This window comes from Cupressus sempervirens, chromosome 8 (assembly GCF_028749045.1).
Source record: "Cupressus sempervirens isolate cs-2001-9-10 chromosome 8, ASM2874904v1, whole genome shotgun sequence".
In the NCBI taxonomy this organism is placed as follows: domain Eukaryota; kingdom Viridiplantae; phylum Streptophyta; class Pinopsida; order Cupressales; family Cupressaceae; genus Cupressus; species Cupressus sempervirens.
In genome coordinates, this window is record NC_143125.1 from 330,615,065 (window position 1) to 330,636,447 (window position 21,383).

Sequence of the window (21,383 nt, forward strand, 5' to 3'; positions counted from 1 at the left end):
GTATTATATTAATTGAAAATATACGTATTATATTATATGTATTAATTATTGAAAATAAAATTATTACATTATTAATTATATTATACTATTTAATAATAATATAATAATTATTATATTATTATATTATATAATAATATATACTTCAAAATAGTGGTGCCCCTTGGTGATAAGGCACCTCCCACATATTTTAAAGAGTATTCTTCTATTAAAGAAATGAGTAGAAATATACACTTTGAAAATCAACATGTCAACATGACATCAGAGTAGGTTCCTTATCACACTATAGGTTTCACAAATTATGGATCTACGCTATTGAGATGTTGAGAAAATAAATCTACTATAGAGTTAATCTTCATATGGAATAAGTGATAGAAGTTGCATGAAAAATAAATTTTCCTTTGCTATGATGAGAACGGATGAAGTGGACAACAAAGACAAATGATCTTCCTTTATGTCTTCCATCATAGAGATATCTTTATATTTGAGTGTGCCTTGCCTTCAATACTAGCAATATCGTACTCAGTTTAAAAATATTGGTTTTAACCATGGGAAGGTGGAGGACCTTGGGCATCAACATTGGATATGTATTTTCAAATAAGAAAGATCCATTGAGAGTTTATACATTTAGTACATGAAAATAAATAAGACAATTTAAATTATCCAACCAATGTAAAATATAATAACTTGTGACCAAGGGTTATTTTGTGTCTGCAAAGAATATAGTTAGAAAGAGGAATAAACTCATCAACAAAAAGATTTTGATAGGATGCTAACATAGTTTGAGCCTTATATAGGTGGTAATAATATCTACTGAGTTTTGTGATTATAGTTGTTAATATTGGAAGATGATCAAAGTTGATTGATTGTCAACTACGAAAATGTCAATTAGAGAGGGATGCATACATATAATTTTTGGACAACAAAATATTGTTAATAATGACCTCTAAGGTCTACACTTGAAGTATGGAGAAAAGGCCACATTTTTTGGTCTCTTCAACATTTGCGTTGGGCGTAAATAAGAAGCGATTTTCATAGTTTCTAAAAGCTCAAACCATATATCCTACAAATACAATTGATTCACATTGAATCCTATTGGTCATCCAAGTGAGAGTAAAAGTCAAAGTATATGTATCATGTTGATTCAATATCTATGCGAACTCTTGTTGATGCAACTGTTAGTTCACAAAAATTCACTTAGCATAAACCTCTAGCATGCATTTATCAAATTTTACATTGGTGAGCTAAGGTATCAATGAAGAAGTAAAGAAGGGAGTTGACATATATCACCCATTAAAAATTGCAAAATTATAAGCAAAGGGGTCATATCACTCACTTCCTTAGGTGCTCTTTTCTTCCTCAATGTGTAAGTCCAACTTTGAAGAGTGTCACAATCCACTTTCCCATTTCCAAATTAATTGATATTCATATTTCCATGTGGATTGTTAAAAAATAAAATGACTCTTTATAAAATATATTATTGACATGAAACTAATCCTAGAATGCAAGCATTAGAACTGGAGGATCAATTATTCTCTACATCTCTTCATCTCTTTTGTGTATAAAATGATGATTACTGAGAATTAAAAAGGGGGATAGTTACAAAACACTCTTAAAAGAGTGGGAGAACTATTTCTTGGGGTAACTAATAGTTTTCTCAACCAATATAGAAGTGATCATTCGAAGTTTCCCCTTCCTTTGTATAGATTTCTCAGCCAATATAGAAGTGAACTATTTCTTGGGCTTAGAAGTGAACACAAGTGTTCACAGCCAATATGTAGAAGTCAACTATTTCTTGGGCTTAGAAGTGAACATTCGACAATATAGAATTGAAGAATGGCTAGAGAATCTGTACTTACTGCGCCATGTAGAGGTCTTCTTAGTTGATCAAATTTGGGCCAATGTGGGAATTCCAAGTTACTTCAATTTATTTTATCCATGTTAAATTCATATGTGGTCATTTCCATTATATGTGCAGGGTGTTTCATATTTTCTTAGTTTTAAATATTTAATTTTGGAAACATCTTCCTTGAAAAGGTGTGTGGAAAAATGAAGTTTGTTCTGTTAATTGTGAGGTGAAGTCCATTATATTTTCAACTGTCTTTTCTACTCCTACAAGTTGCTTGGTGCACATAGTCATCCAAAAATGGGTGAATCACATTTTATTTCTTTTATTCCTTTCAATAAGAATGATACTTGACACATGACTATTTATACACTCTAAGCTGGAAATTAATGGTATTCAATAGAGCAAGTAATTTTTCTTATTTCTTATTTTTCTTGAATCTCATTGCTTCTTTCCACAAAAATTATTTTCTTGTCTTGAAAGAACTACAGTGATTGCAAATGAGATCGTTGGATATCATCTTAGAGCAGTTTATAAACTAGAAATAATGAAAGTTGGCACACAACTTATTGTTGAAAATCGATTTTAGAATTTGCATACCATTCCTCTTATGACGTTGTGGGGATATGATCAATCGGTTGTTATAATTTATGTGAACTTATACGGTTACTACAAATCAAACCCTTACAACTATTGCAGTGTTTCAAAAATTGCAATTTTAAGAAGATTATTCTACAAACATCAAAACATGTATTTTGTGGAATACATAGGAAGATGTTATATTGTGAGTTGTGTAACTGGATCATCTTTTTCACACAAAAATGTAGGTATGGCCTTCAAATTGTAACATGGATTTGTTTTGATTGAAACAAGAAAAAAAGGAAAACATGGATGCATAACCATCAAAGGTTTCTATTAATATATCAAATTTCCATGGTAAATAGAAACCAATTGAAAATGTCAAGGACCAAATTGGACCATATAGAATTAGATGGTTTTGAGCTATTAAATGTACATTTAATTTCTTCTACTAATCTATGACTTCTAGATACCAATCATAATTCCATAGGAAAAATGAAACCCAAGAAATCGATACCTAATCAACTCCTCAGGATTATAATGAGCAAAATAAAATGAGTGAATGCATTTCAGTTTTTAAAAGTGAATGTATGCATAAAAAATTAGTGAATGTGTTCTACAAAAGTAAAATCCAATGTATGCATTAGGAATCTAGTGAATGCATTTTGATTTGATGCATAGCAAATAAGTGAATGCACTGCAAAATTTACTTACTATATTTTAGACTGTTAAATAGAATATGGTAGTTCACTACCCATGAGTAATTACAATCTTGATTTTTTCTGAATGTGTCATATTAATACCAAAAAATCCCCATTCAGATACCAAATGAAGAGTACACACATTTTTAAGACATTGCTTGATAGATAGTTTGGATAAAGTTGGCCATTACTATTATTATCACTCCTTACTTGAGCATGATTAGCCAATGGTTGGAAAGTGACTACACGTTGCAAGAGTATCTAAATTTTGCACAATAAGAAATAATATTTTTACGAGTTGATGAAACATTAAAGTATTTAAATATTAAACTTTTATTTTATGTTGGTTAAAATGAGAAATTTTATAGTGATATTGAGATGGAACTAGACCATTTAGCAATTTTCTTCTATGAGAATTTAGGAAATATTGTGAAATTGTAATGTACCTCTCCTTTGTTTGGTGAGGGTTTCATAGGTTGAAGTAGAATATGATTCTTGATATGTTGCTTGCAAATAAACATAAAATTTTTGTTGCTTGATGCACTTGTGTATCTATTCCTTATAAAAAGAGTTTAGGATATGATGGACTTATTGAGATGTCTTGATATTGAGCAAGAGTTGTATTAGATACATTTATTTGATGAACACAAATTCCATTACTTCTTTTAGTTTTTCTTGGTTAGTCTTCCTTGATGTCGAGCTGGGTATCTTTCATGTGAGGAAAGAGTCTAGGGAAGCTTAACAACTTCATAGTAGTGTGGTAAAGAAATCCTATCGTATTATTGCCCTTATGTTTCCTGAGCGGGTTCTAGAGCTCATTTTAGCTTGGACATCCTATCCAGACCATCTCAGTATTCTGGTATCTGGTAATCTGTATATGTATTTCTTTTAAATTTAATGATAATTTATTAATGTTGACTGATCAATATTTAAGTGACCTTGACTCTTATAGACTTTCGACATTTTATGGAGATCACTAACGTGACATTGGTTTTGCAAGGGTAATCTTTACAAAGAGTTTAAATTGAATAATCCTATTAAATATATGGTACTCCATTGTTGTCAGCAACTCAAGGATGGGGGTTTTCTATCACCATGTATATCAACCTTAGCATAGTGATTTGAAACACAAAACAAACCTTTCCTGACATTAAATATTTGCTATGAAAGATCCAAGATATTATACACAACACAAGATATAAAATAGGAAAGAGACCTTAGCTTTAAAAACATAAATCAACAAAAGCTAAAGTACAAAAAAATTCCAAATGCTAAATCTAACAAGAGAGATAATACTAATATTTTTTATAAACCCTTGAGCTATTGTATACTAGATAAATGTACATACAAATCAAATTTTAGAAAATAAATTCAAAACACTAACTCTACATAGGAAACCCCTTTTGAGAATAAAAAAAACCACCCTCCAAAAGAAAGACTCAATTGTATTATTAGTAACAACAACAATTGAACTACAATTCTTGAGCCAATGTTCATCAAGAGATATTACAACACCAAATAACTCTAGAGAATATATGGCACATAAATACTAAGTACCTAACCACAAAATTTGTATTAAGTAGCTACATATTTATAGAGTTCAATGCAAGTCAAAAGAGCCCATCGTTTCCAAAACCATCTCTAATATCAAAGAGGTATGTGGTGTCATGATGTTAAACTGGTGACACATTGCACATAGAAACTTTTATTACAAAAAAGCATAACTCAACCATAATGATCATCATTCCATATGTGACATCTACCTCACACCACCTGTCAATAATGAACCCCACCATAAATATAAACTACCAAACATTAAATCTCCATAACTCCTTCACCAAACTAGTAACTAACATATCATTACATAGATTCAACATAATAACTTATGAAACTATTTCCTTAACTCTAGGACTTCTAAAATGGGTTAAAAAAAGTAAATAAATAAATTTCATGTTTGGACTCAAAGGTTGAGACACCTTTATCCTAATATTCTCCTACTTGTTGAATACTTGTCAAGAGTCAAATCTCTATCTATTACTCAAGGCCCCAAGGCCCATAGAACCAATACACTATCTGAACTTTGTAGTGCTAATTGGCTTCACCAATGCATCCACAAAATTTTCCAAAGTAGTTTTTTTTTCTAACATCACATTTCCATCTTCCACCATATTATGAATAAAATGATACTGCACATCAATATCCTTTGTTAAACATATATTAATTTATCATGTATCACAACCAACATAAAAAATAAATCTTTATCCAAATGGCATATGTATAAGCATAAGTAGCTATCACATACTCTTCTTTTGTAGTGCACAAAGTAGTTATAGCCTACTCCTTACTCATCTAACTAACTGCACCATGAAACATTATGAAAATAAATCCATGGGTGGACCTTCTTCTATTAATGTCATATGCCCAATTTACGAATCCATCTATTCACAAATGAAAAATAAATGTAGAGCTATAGTAGGATTACAATGAAAACATAGGGAATACTTGGATATTCATCTCAAATACTTGAATAATCTCTTAACTATATCCAACACACTCTTCATTTATTAGCCATATAATGACTAAGGATTCCCACTTCTTGGGAAATTTTTGGCCTCATACAAACCATAGGATACATCAAGCTACCAACAATTCTTGCATAAGGTACTCTAGACATGTCCTCCATCTCAGTATGAGATTTTGGATGATGCTCCTTATAAAGTTTCATTCCTTGTAACATTGGAACAACAAATTGTCTTGAAGTTCTCATGCTAAATTTCTCCAACATAAAGTTAACATACTTCCTCTAGCTCATCCAAAGCTTTCTACTAGCTCTATCTCTAATGATAACAATCCCAAGAATATATTTAGCTACACCTAAATCTTCCATTTTATTGAACTTTGTTACTAAGACTTCAAATCTGAAATCATTATTTTACCATTCCTAAAAAATAACATATCATCCATATATAGGACTATGGTGACAATATTGTAGCCAATTTTAAATTTATAATATACACAATGGTAAAATTTAGATCTCAAAAATACTAAGAACAACACATAGGTGTCAAAATTTTGATACCACATTCAAGGAGACTATCTCAAACCATATAGATATTTCTTCAACTTACAAAAGAGTTTTTCTTTACCATTCCCTACAAAATGATTTGGTTTTGACATATAAATTTCCTCCTAAAAATCACCATGAAGGAATGTTGTCTTCACATCCATTTTCTCAACTTCAAAATCAAAATTTATTCTAAGTGATAATAAGAATTTAATGGATGGCAACTTCACTACAATAGAGAATATTGCACCATAATCAATTCCCTCCACATGTGAATACCTTTTCATGACTAATTGTGCCTTATACTTCTCAACACTACCATCTACACCCAATGTCTTCTTGAACATCCATTTACATCCAATAGGTTTCCATCCTTTAGGAAAATGTACTAGATCCCATATAACATTCTTCTTCAATGCCATCATCTCTTCATTCATGGTTTTCATCTAGGAATATGCATAATTCATATCCATAACCTCTATAACAATCCTACGCTTGTCAATATTAGAAATAAAGAAAATATACAACTGAAATCCAACAAAGAATATACAAACCTTTTCAGTAAATAACCAAATCTATCATGCTTTTTTCTATCATAGTAAAACTCATCAAAGTTTGATGTTGAGGTTATTTCTCCTCTTTATACCTCTCAGAGCTTCTTGAGCTCTCCTCATTATTAGGTCCACTAGAAGAAAATAGTTCTTCTTCCATAGGGGTGGAAGGAATATGAACTGTTGGTGTTTTTCAACTACTGAACAATGAAAGTTCAATACCAAGATAATAATACTCACAAATCTAGGGATTAGCTAATTCCCCTTAACAATTATGTATGCAAATTATTTGGATCCAACTTCAACAAAACCAAGACTGCTTTACTACTCTTTAGGCTCTGTAGAACCAAGGTGGGTATACTTGAGGGATGGTTCAAATGAATGCTACTGTATGAGAATCCTTTTAGTTTAATTTTGATTCTCATCTCCTATCTCTGACATATATATAGTTTGTTCATTCCTTGACATTGTAAGATGATATACATCCCTTATAAGCAGATTTGGTCATAATTCTCCTTAGGTTTACAAATATTTCTGGCAATAGTGGCTATCTAAGACTCAGAGATCAAATGTAAATAAGTGCTGACCCTCTTTGATGATCTTCAAAACAATAAAGTAAAATTGATTTCAAATTTAATCTTGATGATTCTTCATGATATTCCCTTTTGCAGACCAAATAATCAGATCAGTGCCTAATCTATTAGGATCTAGAGTCTATTCAGTTCCTAGATCTTACTGATTTCATTAAAATCAATATTATCAACAATTCTGACTAAGACTCATTCTTACAGATATCCCTTCTATTATCATGGTGATTCTGTTAATTTCATTGAAAGCATTTACTTAATTCTTTGAATTAAAAGCAATAGTAATTTGACATACAATTTGATTTAATTGCATTCAATCAAATAAGACTTGCTCATACAATTTCAAGCCAACCAGATAACAAAAATGCATACATGATTCAATCAGAAAAGATGTGGGCATAGCTCATCTTTGCATTGATTTCTTTTGAAAAATTTGTATACAATTGAATAATACTCAGAATAACTAAAGACTAAGCATTAAGATCTTGTCATACTGACACAATTGTCATAAATTGTTGCAGAGAAAATATATCACCAAGTGTTCATCAATAAAACTGGACCGATAGACTTAACAATAATTTTGAAAGATAACAGATCAAACCCTTTCTCTAGTCCTGGAATCTCACTTATATATTGTGAGATGCAACAAGCTTCAGGCTAAGAGAATATGAAAGCTGTCCCTTAAGAAAAAAGTTATTTACATTTTGTTGTCAAAAAGACAAAATTTTGTCTAACATAAAACTTATACATCAAAGTATTCCTTTGGTAGGTCCGAATTCTATTACATCTCCAAATGATGTGTCCTATTCTCATAATTGCAAATCAACCTCAGCTTTGGGATCTCTACTGGCTTCGTCATGAACTAATAAAACCACCTTTATTCTTGTCTCTTGCTCATCCATGTCATCATTGTGGGTCTTTGAACCTGCAACTGAAATTGGTTGCTTGCTTTTATTCTCTTCTTTCCTTTGATCCTGTGGGAGTGTATTAATGATCTATACTTCATCTTCATGTATCTCATCATCATCACTCTCAGCTTCTTCCAATTGTTCATTAGATGCAATATCTACCATCCACTTGTAAAAAAGTGTGTCATTTGGCCAGTTCAACCGTAGGATTTCATTTTGCTTCTTAATCACATATTCAACTTCTTTATCAATGCTAACAAAATCTTGTTTTAAAGAATCAATGAATAACTGGGCCTTCACTATTTCTTCTATTGTGGTTTCCCACCATGCATGTCCTTTTTCATTTATGACTTCATTCATTCTTAAACAAAATAAGTCATCTAATTCTTTGGCATACTCATATTTACTTTTCAATTTATTCTTTTTATCCAAGGCTTATGGGAATAAGTAAAAATTTTCACTTTTATACTTATTCAAACACCTAACAATTTTCCTCTGTAATCTAACTCTTCTATCATCAAACTCTGATAGATCATGGGAAACATCATATTTTTTCAACATGGTCATGTGAAGACCTTATGACAGAGTAACATAAGAATGTAATTTCTTTTCTCCTCTTATCCCACTTATTGACAATGGGTTTCAAAGTCTCTTCATTTACCCTTATCTCTTCCCATATATTTATTGCCTTAGCTAACTAATCATAGAATAGTGGCCATTCAATTTTTTCAACCAGATACATAAGAGCCTTCCTTAATTTATCTTCATACTGCACATTTAGCTCTACGTGTAGTGCCCATAGTTTGCTTTTCTCTTCTTCAAAATCTTCTGCCATATAATATTGTGGCCTTTGTTTCCTGGCATTTCAATGAGAGGAGTGGATTTAAAAGGTTCCATTGGTGGGCGAGGGTATGTGATCCTTGGTCTAGTAGACCGTCCCAACATCTTATTTTCAAGTTCAATCCTTTTTTGAACTTCTTTATTGTAGGTTTCTAGAACCTTTTCATATTTATTCTGCAATTCAAATATTGCCTTTTCTTCTTTCTCTGCAGTAGCATAAACTAAGTTAGATGTACCAACATTTAAATGTGCAACCTCCACATGAGTTGTATCTGCTACCCTTTTGACAATTATAACGCCCATCAATCTAGTATCATTTGTATATGACGAAATAGCCCTAGATCCTGTCCTCAATGACCAAATAACTAAGGCAACTTGATCTACACTAAAATTGGCACCTTTTATTTCTTTCTTATCTTGATCTTGTAAATCTAGTTTATTTGAAACAGAGTTAAAAAATAGGGCATCTACTATATCCCAATTAGGTAGCAATAGAATATTTTATGCTTTCACCATTTGTCTCCCCTCTTTAGGGGTTATATTTTGGAATTCTTGCATCATTTCATCTTTCACTTGATTCTGCATAGCTGCTTCATTCATTTTTGGGTGCTCAGTCCTCAACTTATCGCACCTTTCCTAATATTTTCTCTCCATGGAAATTGGTAGAAGGCTCTTTTTCTAACAAAATTATCATCAGACAAAAATTCATGGCTAGCCTGTTCTATTATAGGGTCCAATTCCCTTCCTCTATAATCGACCACTGTCAAATCCGAGCTTGGCATAGGAGGTTCTGCCTGGGTTATAAAATCTCCCCCTTGGGACCCCAACTATTCAACTTGTTCCCAGTGAGCTGCTCCTCTCCAATTTGCAAAGGGCATTGGGTAGGTGAATATTCCTCAATGTGAGGACTTTGTTCTTTCATTGTTCTTTGCCTCTTAGGAGAAGGCTCATTAGGTCTTTCTTCCAAGAAAACACTAGTGGATGCCATTATTTGTTTGCCTTTATACATAGTGGTCTTCTTATTCTGTATCACATTATAACCTACCCTTTTTTGGATAATCAATTGTCCTATTCCCATATTGGGAGTAAATGCCAATCTCTTCATAACCTCTCTGGCCTTGTTCGAATATGCATTAAAAAAAAATTGTTTTTTCTCATTCATGGCTTCCATTGTCTTAGTAAAAGTAATCATGAGTTTATTGATTCTATCTACCTTTTTTTTTTTGCATTACCAAGAGGCTTATAATCCTTGTCAAAACAATGAATAAATTCCAAAACCCTTGAGAAAACCCTTTGCTTTTCTTTCTTGGTCTCTTGCTCTGGCAAGGAGAACTCATTTCTAATTACATCCTTAGGATAATACGGTTCATGATCAATGAAACCAAATTTAACCCTTATTCTAAAAAGCTGGTTATAAAAACCATCTATATCACAAAAATGGGCATGAGACATTGCCATCTTATACTGATATAAAATTTTGTATAAAAATAACCAACTATCCTTTGTAATAACAAAATGATGGGCTATAGTACAAGTTGGAAAAATTGAGTCTCTATTTCTTTTCACTAGAGAGGTTTCTTCTAGTCCTCCTAGTTGCCATAACACCTTAGCTATTCCTATTTTTAGTGGCACTTGGTAAGAAAAACATGAGGAGTCCCTTGAAAACTGTAAACTCTAATAATAGTAGAAACAAGGTACGGTATAATGTCTCCCTAGTTATGAGATACTTTCAAACTAGATGGGTTATCCATGGGTCTAATAAAATTTACTAGTGCCTTAGGAACTCTAGGATTGTCTCTTAATAAAAGGCACCTCAACTTTGAGGCAAAATACCTATCAAACCTAATAAAACTATCATTTTCTACATCCCAAGTCATGTTTGCACTCCACAATTGAATTGGCAGAGCCTCTCCTTCATTTTCCCTATTGAAATCCATTTCTTTACCAAAATATGTTGCTCCTTTGAACAAAAACATGTGCATCAGAAGAGAATAATGACCAAAAGTTTTTTCAATTTTTCCTTTGGTAATTCCAACCAAGCTTGTACTGGATTTCTTCTGCTAAGTAGGAAGTGAAATCAAAAATAATATCAACACCAAAAGAAGAAATTTGAGCTATGATATACATGAAACTTATAGGCATAAAATTCTATTAATCTTCTCCAAAAACCCTAAATAGAGTAATGTAGATTTCCATAGCCTAGGAAGAGAAATATTCCTTCTTGAAAGGCTCCCTAGAGGAGGCTATAATCACTAGAAAGTTTCCAATTGTGCTTATATGTGCCCTCAGCGCACCCTGTCTAATCTTATCTCTTTTAGAAAATTATTCTTTTTCTAGACCTTGTAAGTCAATGGGTGTATAATAATGTGATAGTGGTGCCAGGCCAAATACTTCCCTAATTTCCTTAGGGCTTATTGTGATCAAGCATTGACCATCTATTCTTCTTAATTTCTTGATTGCTGGGTCATAGCTTTTGGCGCTAGTCATTAATAAATCAACATCCATGAAGACATTGGGGACCACTAGCTTTTCCAAGTCAAAATTCTAGATGTTGGCATGAGGGACAAATAACTTCCTTTTTGAGAACCATTTTAAAAAATGGGTAATCCCTCTTTGAGCAGTTTTAGCATCCCTAACCAAATTTCCATTATCAAATAATCTGTTAGCAATCTTGAGTCTAGGGTTTAGGGAGATTAACTTTTTTACCTTGACAGTCTCATTTGTGGATTCAAGAAATAATTCAAGAAGATCATCATGAACATTTCTAGCCAAATAATCCTCTTGACCTGAAAAAAATTTCTTTGGAGGCATGGTGAACATCTTTGCAAAAAACTAGAAAACTATAATGTAAATAGTGAGAACAGGGACTTACTTGATTTTTTGCTACCCTTTTATGCAATTCTGTGATACTCTACGAACAAGTGGAAATTCTTTCATGTCCTAAACACCTTAAGCACAAGTTTTTAATAGCTTTGAGTTCTTTTGGAATCTTGAAAATTTGTTTGCATATGAAAAGATAGCAAGATCTCTGCAATATATCCTGTTACTGGTTCGCATGAGGAGCCTTCATTCTTCATAAATAAACTGTAAGGAAAACAAGGTGGCACCACATTTGGATTTAAAAATTGCAAACTTTGGTGCATAAGACACGCATGTGCTTAAATGATGCCAACATTTCAAGGTAATTACATGGTTTATTGCTGATGAATAAAATACATGGGACCTACCTTTTGGAATTGTTAGCACATTCCCTTTTTCTATCAAGGCGCTATGTCGCTATCAGTGGGATTCCTTTATTTCCTGATCGCAACATAGCAGCCTTCGTAAAGCTTTTAAAATTTTGGTACTGAGAAAACATCTACGTTTCCACTGTGATTATTGCAATCAATATTTTTGACAAAGAATTGAAGTCATACAACCACATTAACAACACCTGTCTATTTCATAATCTCTCGCCTTTCTTGATCTCTAGCAAGGTGCTATGTCACTACCGACATAAAACATGAAATTTTTGATTGCAACATAGAAATCTCTCATATTTCTAAAAGGTGGTGATGCAAATTATAACAAACTCTAGCTGGTCCCTTCTTCGGTATTGATAGTTCTGACATCGGTCACATTGCTGAAAAGTTCAGAGCAATTAAATAGTCTGGCACCCACTTTCCACTTTATGACAACATGCTTCTATTTTGTGGTAGTCGCTATGTTGCATAGGCTAAGATCCTTGAATTTTCTTTATGTGACATAATGACCATTGTGAATCTTGCAAAGATCTGACGATGTAAATAACTTTGGGAACAAGAAGCGAAAAAGTGGAATTTAAACAAATCCAAGAGAATATTCCAAATTCAAAACAACTGCCCACCCACTAAAATGTTTAAAATACTCAGGACCTAACATATTTATTTGGGAGATAAAACTTACTTTAGTAGGGTTTTACATAGGGTTAATTTTTTTTGCAAAACCAAAGAACCAAACCCTAATAAGTAGGACACATAACTTATCTAATTTTTACACCTAATTCTTAAGAAGATTTTAACTTGTGAGAAATTAGACCAACAGTGGCTTTGTTTGGGGACATTGAATACACTAAATTCAAATGAGGGCTCAGAATCCCTAGGAGAAGTAGACTACAAACCTGATTTTCTTGGAACCTAACAACTCTGAGAGAGCAATAACAACAGGAAAAGGACTATGCACAAGAAACTATACAAAGACCAAAGGATATACAAATGCACAAAAACCCTAGACTACTGCTGATGGATAAAACAAGTATTTCAACAGAAATACCTCTTTAAGAAATATCCATAAACTGGCTATTCAAGAATGTTACCTGATAAATCCTTCAGTAAATAAGAATCCTCTCCCCATGAAGCTTCAATTAGATAGGGACCTAACCATATAGGGTCAAATTTTTCATGTTTCCCCCTATCGTCAATCCTAGCATTCCACATAAGGACTAGATCTTGAATTTCAAATTTCTTACTCACTGTTCTTTTATCATTAAGTGTTTTGACCTATAATTGTAACTTCTAATTCCTGAGAGATGCATCCTTCCTAGTCTCAATCAATCCTACCAACTCATCTAGTCTTTCCTACATGTCATCAATGATATCCTCATCATATTTTTGGATGTAGTTATAGAGTCCCACTAGAATTTTCTGAGGCATCCTGGCCTGAATTCCATACACAATATCAAAGGGTGCTACTCCTAATGCTTTCTTTACAATCACCCTATCAGTCCATATTGCTAATTGCAATTTAGAATCCTAGGCTTTCTTATTATCATCTAATGTCCTTTTATTACCTTTAGTAAGCTCTTATTTGAGCTCTTATTTGTGGACTCAACTTGTCCATTTCCTTATAAATGATAGGGTGAAGATGCTGATCTTGTAATCCCATATTTATCACAAAATTTTGTGAATTTCTCAGATCTAAAACACATTGCATTATCTATCACAATTCTTTAAGGACAACCAAACCTTGATATAATCTTATTTAGCAAAATGTTGTTAACAACCTTACTAGTTGTATTTCTTGTAGGGATTCCCTCCACCCATTTTGTAAAGTAATTAGTAGCAACTAATATCTAGGAATAAATAGTACTAGACTTGGGAGAAATCTCACCTATAAAATCCATTCCCCATTGCTGGAATGGTGCTTGAACTTCCACTAGTTTTAATAGAGTGTTTCCTCAAAATTTTAGCCTACCTGCAAATCTCTGACAAGCATCACATTTTGTTACCATCCACTGAGCATCTTTAAAAAGAGAAGGCCACCAAAATCTAGCTCTCATCACCTTGTGTGCAGTGGTCTTGGCCATGTAATGTCCTCCACAAACTCTAGAATGCATTTCTTTCAATATCTTTTGACTTGTCTTGATCAACACATTTTAGCAATACTCCTTCAAAGTTCCTCCACCATAAATCATTTTGGAAAATAATATATCTGATGACTTGTAAGTTGTACTCTTTTTTCATTCTTAGTCAAATGGGAAGGGGCTTCCATATGTTGCAAATAATGAATAACATTAGTATACCATTAACAATAATCCATATCACATAAGAATGATCTTGGGTTGTCTGCTGTGTTGATATGATTGGCATCTAAGTTGGATTGAGCCATAATCTTGGCTAGTCCTTGACCTCTTACCAACTTGGTGATCTAAATTTCAATATTAACTTCTTGGATCTTGTTGATCCACCTGCACCTTCTACTTGAGACCTCTTGCTGAGAAAATATGTCCTTGACAACTACACTAGGTACAAAAACAATAACAATAACACCTACCAGATAACATCTAAAAGCTTTAATAGCCTTCACCAAAACATATGCCTATTTCTCATTTATGTCATATTTTAGTTTAGTAGGCTGTAAAGATTTACTAAAGAAAGCAATAGGTTGTTCATACCCTTCCTCATTTTTCTGCAACAAGTTTGTAGCTACAGTATGGAAAGATGTAAAAGAGAATATGTGCATTGGTTTTGTATAATTTGGAGTCCTAAGGATTGGAGCATTATTTATGGAATTTTTAATATCCTGAAATGCCTATAAAGGTTCACCATCCCAATTGATAGTAGCTCCTTTCTCAAGCATTTTTGAAATATGTCTAGTAATTTTAGCAAAGTTTGTAACAAACCTTCTTAGAAAATTAACTTGCCCAAAGAAAGATTGCACTCCCTTCACATTTTTTTGGTTTAGGCACCTTATCAATGGTTGCCACTCTCTCAAGATCTATCTTTACACCATATTTTGATACTATGTGTCCCAGTAATCTACCTTCTGTTACCCCAAATGTGCATTTCTTTGGATTTAAAGATACTCCATATTCCAAGGATTTGATAAAAATCTTCTCTAGGTGTCTACAATGGTCTCTAGCCTTCTTGGAATAAGCTGTAAGGTCATCTTGGTATACTACCATAAACTTATTTATATAATCATGGAAAGCTACATCCATAGCCCTCTGAAAAGTTGCACTAGCATTAATCAACCAAATGACATTCTCACATACACATAAGTTTCCCATGGAGTTATAAATGTTGTCTTAAATTGTTAATTTTCTTTCACAAGGACTTGATTGTACCCTAAGAACCCATCTGTCATAGACATCAAATTAGAACCAATTATTTGTTGCAACATGGCCTCCATGTCTAGCAATCAATAGTTATCCTTTAGAGAAGCAATGTTTAGGTTTATGAAATCTACACACAGTCTGATGTCTCCATTCTTTTTTCTAATAGGCACCAGATTTGAAACCTAAGTAGAATGCCTAATAGGTTTGATTATCCCTCCATTCTTTAGAGTGGGATTTACTAGTCTTTGTTTTTGTCTGAAAGGTTTCACATTATCTTTTAGTGGTATGACATGTTGGAATAAATCCTCCCTATAAGCCTTAAGGTCATCATATGACCATGCAAAAACATGTCTATACTTCCTCAACAAATCAATCGGTCTTTTTCTAATTTCAATAGGGAGGTTTTGGCCTATGTAAACCTTTTTGGGAGCCTCAACAGTACCAAGATTTACTTCTAATTCTTGAGGCTTAGGGTCCCTAGTCCCAGGTTTTGCTCTATCTTGATTATAAAAAATATTCTCCAAAATCACTAACCCCTTAAGTACCTTATTGGTTTTCAACTGCATAATCTCTTGGCCAAAAATAGTTTCCTTACCATCAATGGTTTCAATTAGATCACTACAATCCATTTCTTAACCATGGTATTTGTCCTCACTTAGCATGAAGTTTATAATATCCTTGTCATCTTCAAAAACTTGCCAATTTTCAATATTGTCAGGTATTGAAGGTCTATTTTGAACTTCCATTTGTGAGATTCTAGCAAATGCCATTTCCTTAGGCTTAATTGCTACATTTTCTAGCAAATCTACCATTTTATTCTAACTTCTGTCCCTCCATGAGATACCAAATGCATGAAAGAACTCTATCTAATCCTAGTTTGCATTTCTATACTTTTTTAACCTTTTGTTTTTTGAAGCATATGTCTCCCTTATCTGTGAAGTAACCAATTCAAAATCTCCTATGACATATTACTTCTTTATCCCATGGTGAGAAACAACTTTCAGTCCTAATAATAGGGCTTCATATTTTGCTATATTTTTGGTACAAGAAAATTTTAGAGTAAATGAATACCTAAAGGTATTTTTCTTAGGAGATACAAAGACTGCCCTTGTCCTTGAACCTTCTTTGGAACTAGCCCCATCAAAATACATAGTCCATAGAACTGGTGAATCCATACAACATTCCACTTCATGTTCAATCATAGTAGACAATTTCTCTACTTCTTGAATGATCAATTCTACCCTGAAAGCATTTATAGCAATTTCCAAAAAACAAGTTGAATCCTTATTAATTCCTTCTCCTAGAATTTTATTAACCCTTGGCTCTCTATCAACCCTAACCATCTTATCACCTATATGGAAAGTTGCATAAGAAAAATCACATTGCAAGAAACCGCCCATGGCTACACTCCATGTTCTCGAGAGAAACATCCCATAATGTGGAGGAATGTCAACCACAAGGACTAACACGGTCAATTCTACATCAGGATAGGTAGCTAACTTGAATGGTAGAGCATTAATAGTGCCCATGATAGGGAATTCTCTAGCAACCATACCTCTACATCTACCTTGCTTAGTATCCACCTTTAGACCTAAAGCTTCCATGACTTTGAAAGGAATGATGGTGTTAGATGCTCTAGAGTCTATCATGCAGTTCTTTAGGGTTTTTCCTTTTATAATCAAACTAAGAAAAAATGGGCCAATATCTTCTATGTACGCTACTAATAAATCATCCAAAAACATTTATGGTATTTGGGATATAATACCATTATCTTCTACCACTACTGGGGTTTGCTAAATACTACTTGGTTTGACCATATTACTATGATTTCCTATCCCATCCAACCATTATAAGGCCTTACTCTTATGCTCCTCAATTTTGAATAATTTAGACAAAGGTACTTTGACAATGATTTGTGAATAATTCATATCAATAGGTTCTGAAATAGTAGGCTTCACAAGCATACTTGGAGTGGAATTCATTTGAATAGAAGGCACTACAATCTGCTTGGCTAAATCAGATGTTGAATTCTTTTCTTGCATTACTATTTTAGGGATATCACTTGTTTGAAATTACACTTTCTTTTTAGGCTCCCACTTCTCGATTTTACTATCATTGGCCTTTGTTGTCTCAGTATGGGTTTTGCTGCTTCATCCTTCATCTTTTTATTTATATCCTTGATGAATATACCAAAAGATTTGCTAGTATCACTCCCAATTTTCCTACTCATCAAGTTATAGTTGTTGTGCACTTGGGAAATCATCTCTATAGTAATTTTTTCAATCTCCTCCTTGGAAGGAATTCTCAAGTTTACATTCTCAATATTTGAAGATACATTACATACATTATTCTTATCATAATTTTCATCATCTGAGAATACTTTTTGATGATGGTGTTGGTACAAAATTCTCTAACTAGTAACATCATCTTCATGTTCCTCTAAATCAGAATTCACACAATTATCAAACATGCCTACCATATTACAACTTACATCATCATGGTTCTTTTCTTCCTCTTCCTCATCATTCTATGCACTATGATTTGAAGAAAATGACTGAACAATTGTACAATAGTCTAGGGAATGAGGTGATTGACATATGATGCACCAGGGTACATCATCATTCATATGTATAGAGCTTCTTTGGAGAGGATTTGGTGTATCCTTATCTTTTACATTCTAGGTTTGGTTGGGAATTGGTTTACCATCCTTTCATTGAGTGGTGTAGGGGTAATTTTGCATTTTAGGACGTCTATTGAAATGATTATTATTAGTTAGGGCCTTCTCACCAACAATGGATTTGTTTGAACTAAAATTTGATGGATTCATCTTCTTTAATAAGTCCAATACTTGACCTATTGAGGGTTCTTCAGGTTGTTTACCTACAGGGATTTTATCCACTTCCCTTTTGTTGTTATTCTTGGTATTGAATAGCTTTGGATCATCTCTCCTCCCAAGATTACCAGATGATTTTCTATTATTTTCAATATTTACTACAATTTTGAAAGCATCCCTCAAAGTCTTAGGTTGCTTATCCCTCAACCGATAAGCCATCTTGCTATGAAAAGCATTAAAATATGTTGTAAGACAAACATCCTCTTTCAATCTCATGACCTGAAACAACTTGTACATTCCTTTCTGGTTTCTTTCATTGAAATCAAATGTAGATTCATTAGGGTTCTTCTTAATATTATTGAAATCATTCAACATAAAACCAACATTGGTATTGTCACCATATTTTTCTTTGAACAACTTTTCCATATCACTCTAGGAACTAATGCAATCATCTGGTAATCTCCTAAACCAATCTTTGGCATCTTTTGTTAATGAATGCACAAATAGTTTTATCACCACATCTTCATGCTCAACTTCAAAGTCATTCAACATGTCTACAAAGGCTCTGAAGTGCTCCTCTCCAGTGACAACATTGTTCCCAGAGAACTTGACCACTTTATCTCTTAGGTCAAAAGATATGGGATGAGGGAAGCTAGGAATCCCTAGGAATGATATTTGTCTAAAAATTTCCATATATATGGGCCTTTTCTAAAAACTAGCAGAATTGGATGTGCTTTCTATATTGGCCTAACTTTGAGCAATATTGGCTTGAGATTGCTATATTTGAACAGTACAGATTAGGATGCTAGTAGTGGATGAAGAAATAAGGGCAAATTGAGACATAGCTTGGACTGGATATTACTGGTGCACAAGTAGGCACAAAAGTTGCCGTTGGAGTAGACAAGTTGGGCTAGGAAGCTAAACTAGAGTTAGACTTAATGAATTGAATCTTTCTCCTAGTTTTTGCTGCTTGAGCTTCATTCTCAACCTTTTCAATTTCTTTTGCTAGGTCTTCTTTCTCCGTTCTGGCCTTCTCTAGATCAAGATCTAGCTTAGACATGGGAGGATTCACGAGTTTTCTTAATGCAACTTGGGGTTCATTTATTTGAATTCCTATGGATTTTCCCTTTCCTTTATCTGTGGGTTTCATAGTAGGTTCTACAAGATCTGCTTGGATAGGCTTGTAAGCTTGGACTTGAGAAAAGATAGGTTTTTTCCTTTGGCTTATGAGCTTTTCTTCTTCTAGAACCTTAGATCTTAAAGTATCTACATCCCCAAACACATCAGCATGAAGGACTGAAGTCCTTTCTTCCAACTTCTTATTTTTTCTCTTTCAAGGCAGCCATCCTTCTAAGTAGGTTATCTCTTTCAATAATGGCATTCAGGGTGGCTTTCTCTCCTTCCTTCTCCAAATAGATACGTTTGGCCTCCTCTTCTATGACCCATTTCTTCAGAACTTCTATTTCTGAACATACTTCCTTACAATCTACAGAAGTTTCCTCTGAATTAGTAGGGTCATCAAGGTCTATAAGATTTGGTTCCATATATGGAACTATTCTAAGATCTTTCATGACATTCCCATATCCTAACCTATGGTTCATATCTGATATATTAAAAGTATCTCCTAGTGAGCAAACATTCTTATCGTGGTAGACTTAGTCTTCTTGTAGTGGAGTACTAAATATCCCCCCCAAAAGCCTTATATTTTCTGACTAAGAACTCAATGAAGAAGACTCCCTTCCTACAACTAGTTGGTATTGAGGATATATTGATGTATTAGTTATGGGTTTCTAGATGGGATTCAGATCTGCTTTCTTTTTACCTTGTTTCTTCCTACAACTTGGGGGCAAATAGTATATAAGGGTAGATCAGGATTGGCCCTTATGTAAGCTCTTGTATTCTTCCTTTTGTCAGCCATTAGATGGAAATTCTTGTTAAATAAGCACCAGCTTCAAAACCTTGACTGAGTTGCCACCCTATTATAAGGAAAATATGATAGTATGATATCTTTTGACTTCAAAGGCAAGAGTACAAGAAAATACCAAAATACTTTATAGTAATAAGGGAAAATCACATAAAAACATGATTGTAACTTTTGCGTGACACATAAGACACTTTTTACAGGCTATGTGGATCACTATACACTTGTGGCATTAGGTTCATTTCTCCTTTTCTTTTAAATTCTCAAGGTTTGTCGCTGAAACAGGCCTACTATAACCACAAGTAGTACAACATAATGATCTGACACACATGTACACAACCGGATCAAAAAAATTGCTATACATTTTACATAGGCATGTGTATTAAACAATTCCCCAATAGAGTCACCATTTTGTTGGTGTTTTTCAACTACTAAACAATGAAAGTTCAATACCAAGATAATAATACTCAAAAATCTAGGGATCAACTACTTCCTCTTAACAATTATGTATGCAAATTATTTGGATCCAACTTCAACAAAACCAAGATTGGTTTTCTACTTTTTAGGTTTTGCAGAACCAAGGAGGGTATACCCGAGGGATGGTTCAAATGAATGTTATTGTATGAGAATCTTTTTAGTTTCATTCTAATTCTTATCTCCTATCTCTAACATATATATATATTTTTCATTCCTTGGCATTGTAAGATGATATACATCCCTTTTAAGTATATTTGGTCATAATTCTCCTTAGGTTTACAAATATTTCTGGCAATAGTGGCTATCCAAGACTCAAAGATCGAATGTAAATGAGTGCTAACCCTCTTTGATGATCTTCAAAATAGTAAAGTAAAATTGATTTCAAATTTAAGCTTGATGGTTCTTCATGATATTCCCTTTTGTAGACCAAATAATCAGATCAGTGCCTAATCTGTTGGGATCTAGAGTCTATTCAATTCCTAGATCTTACTAATTACATTACAAT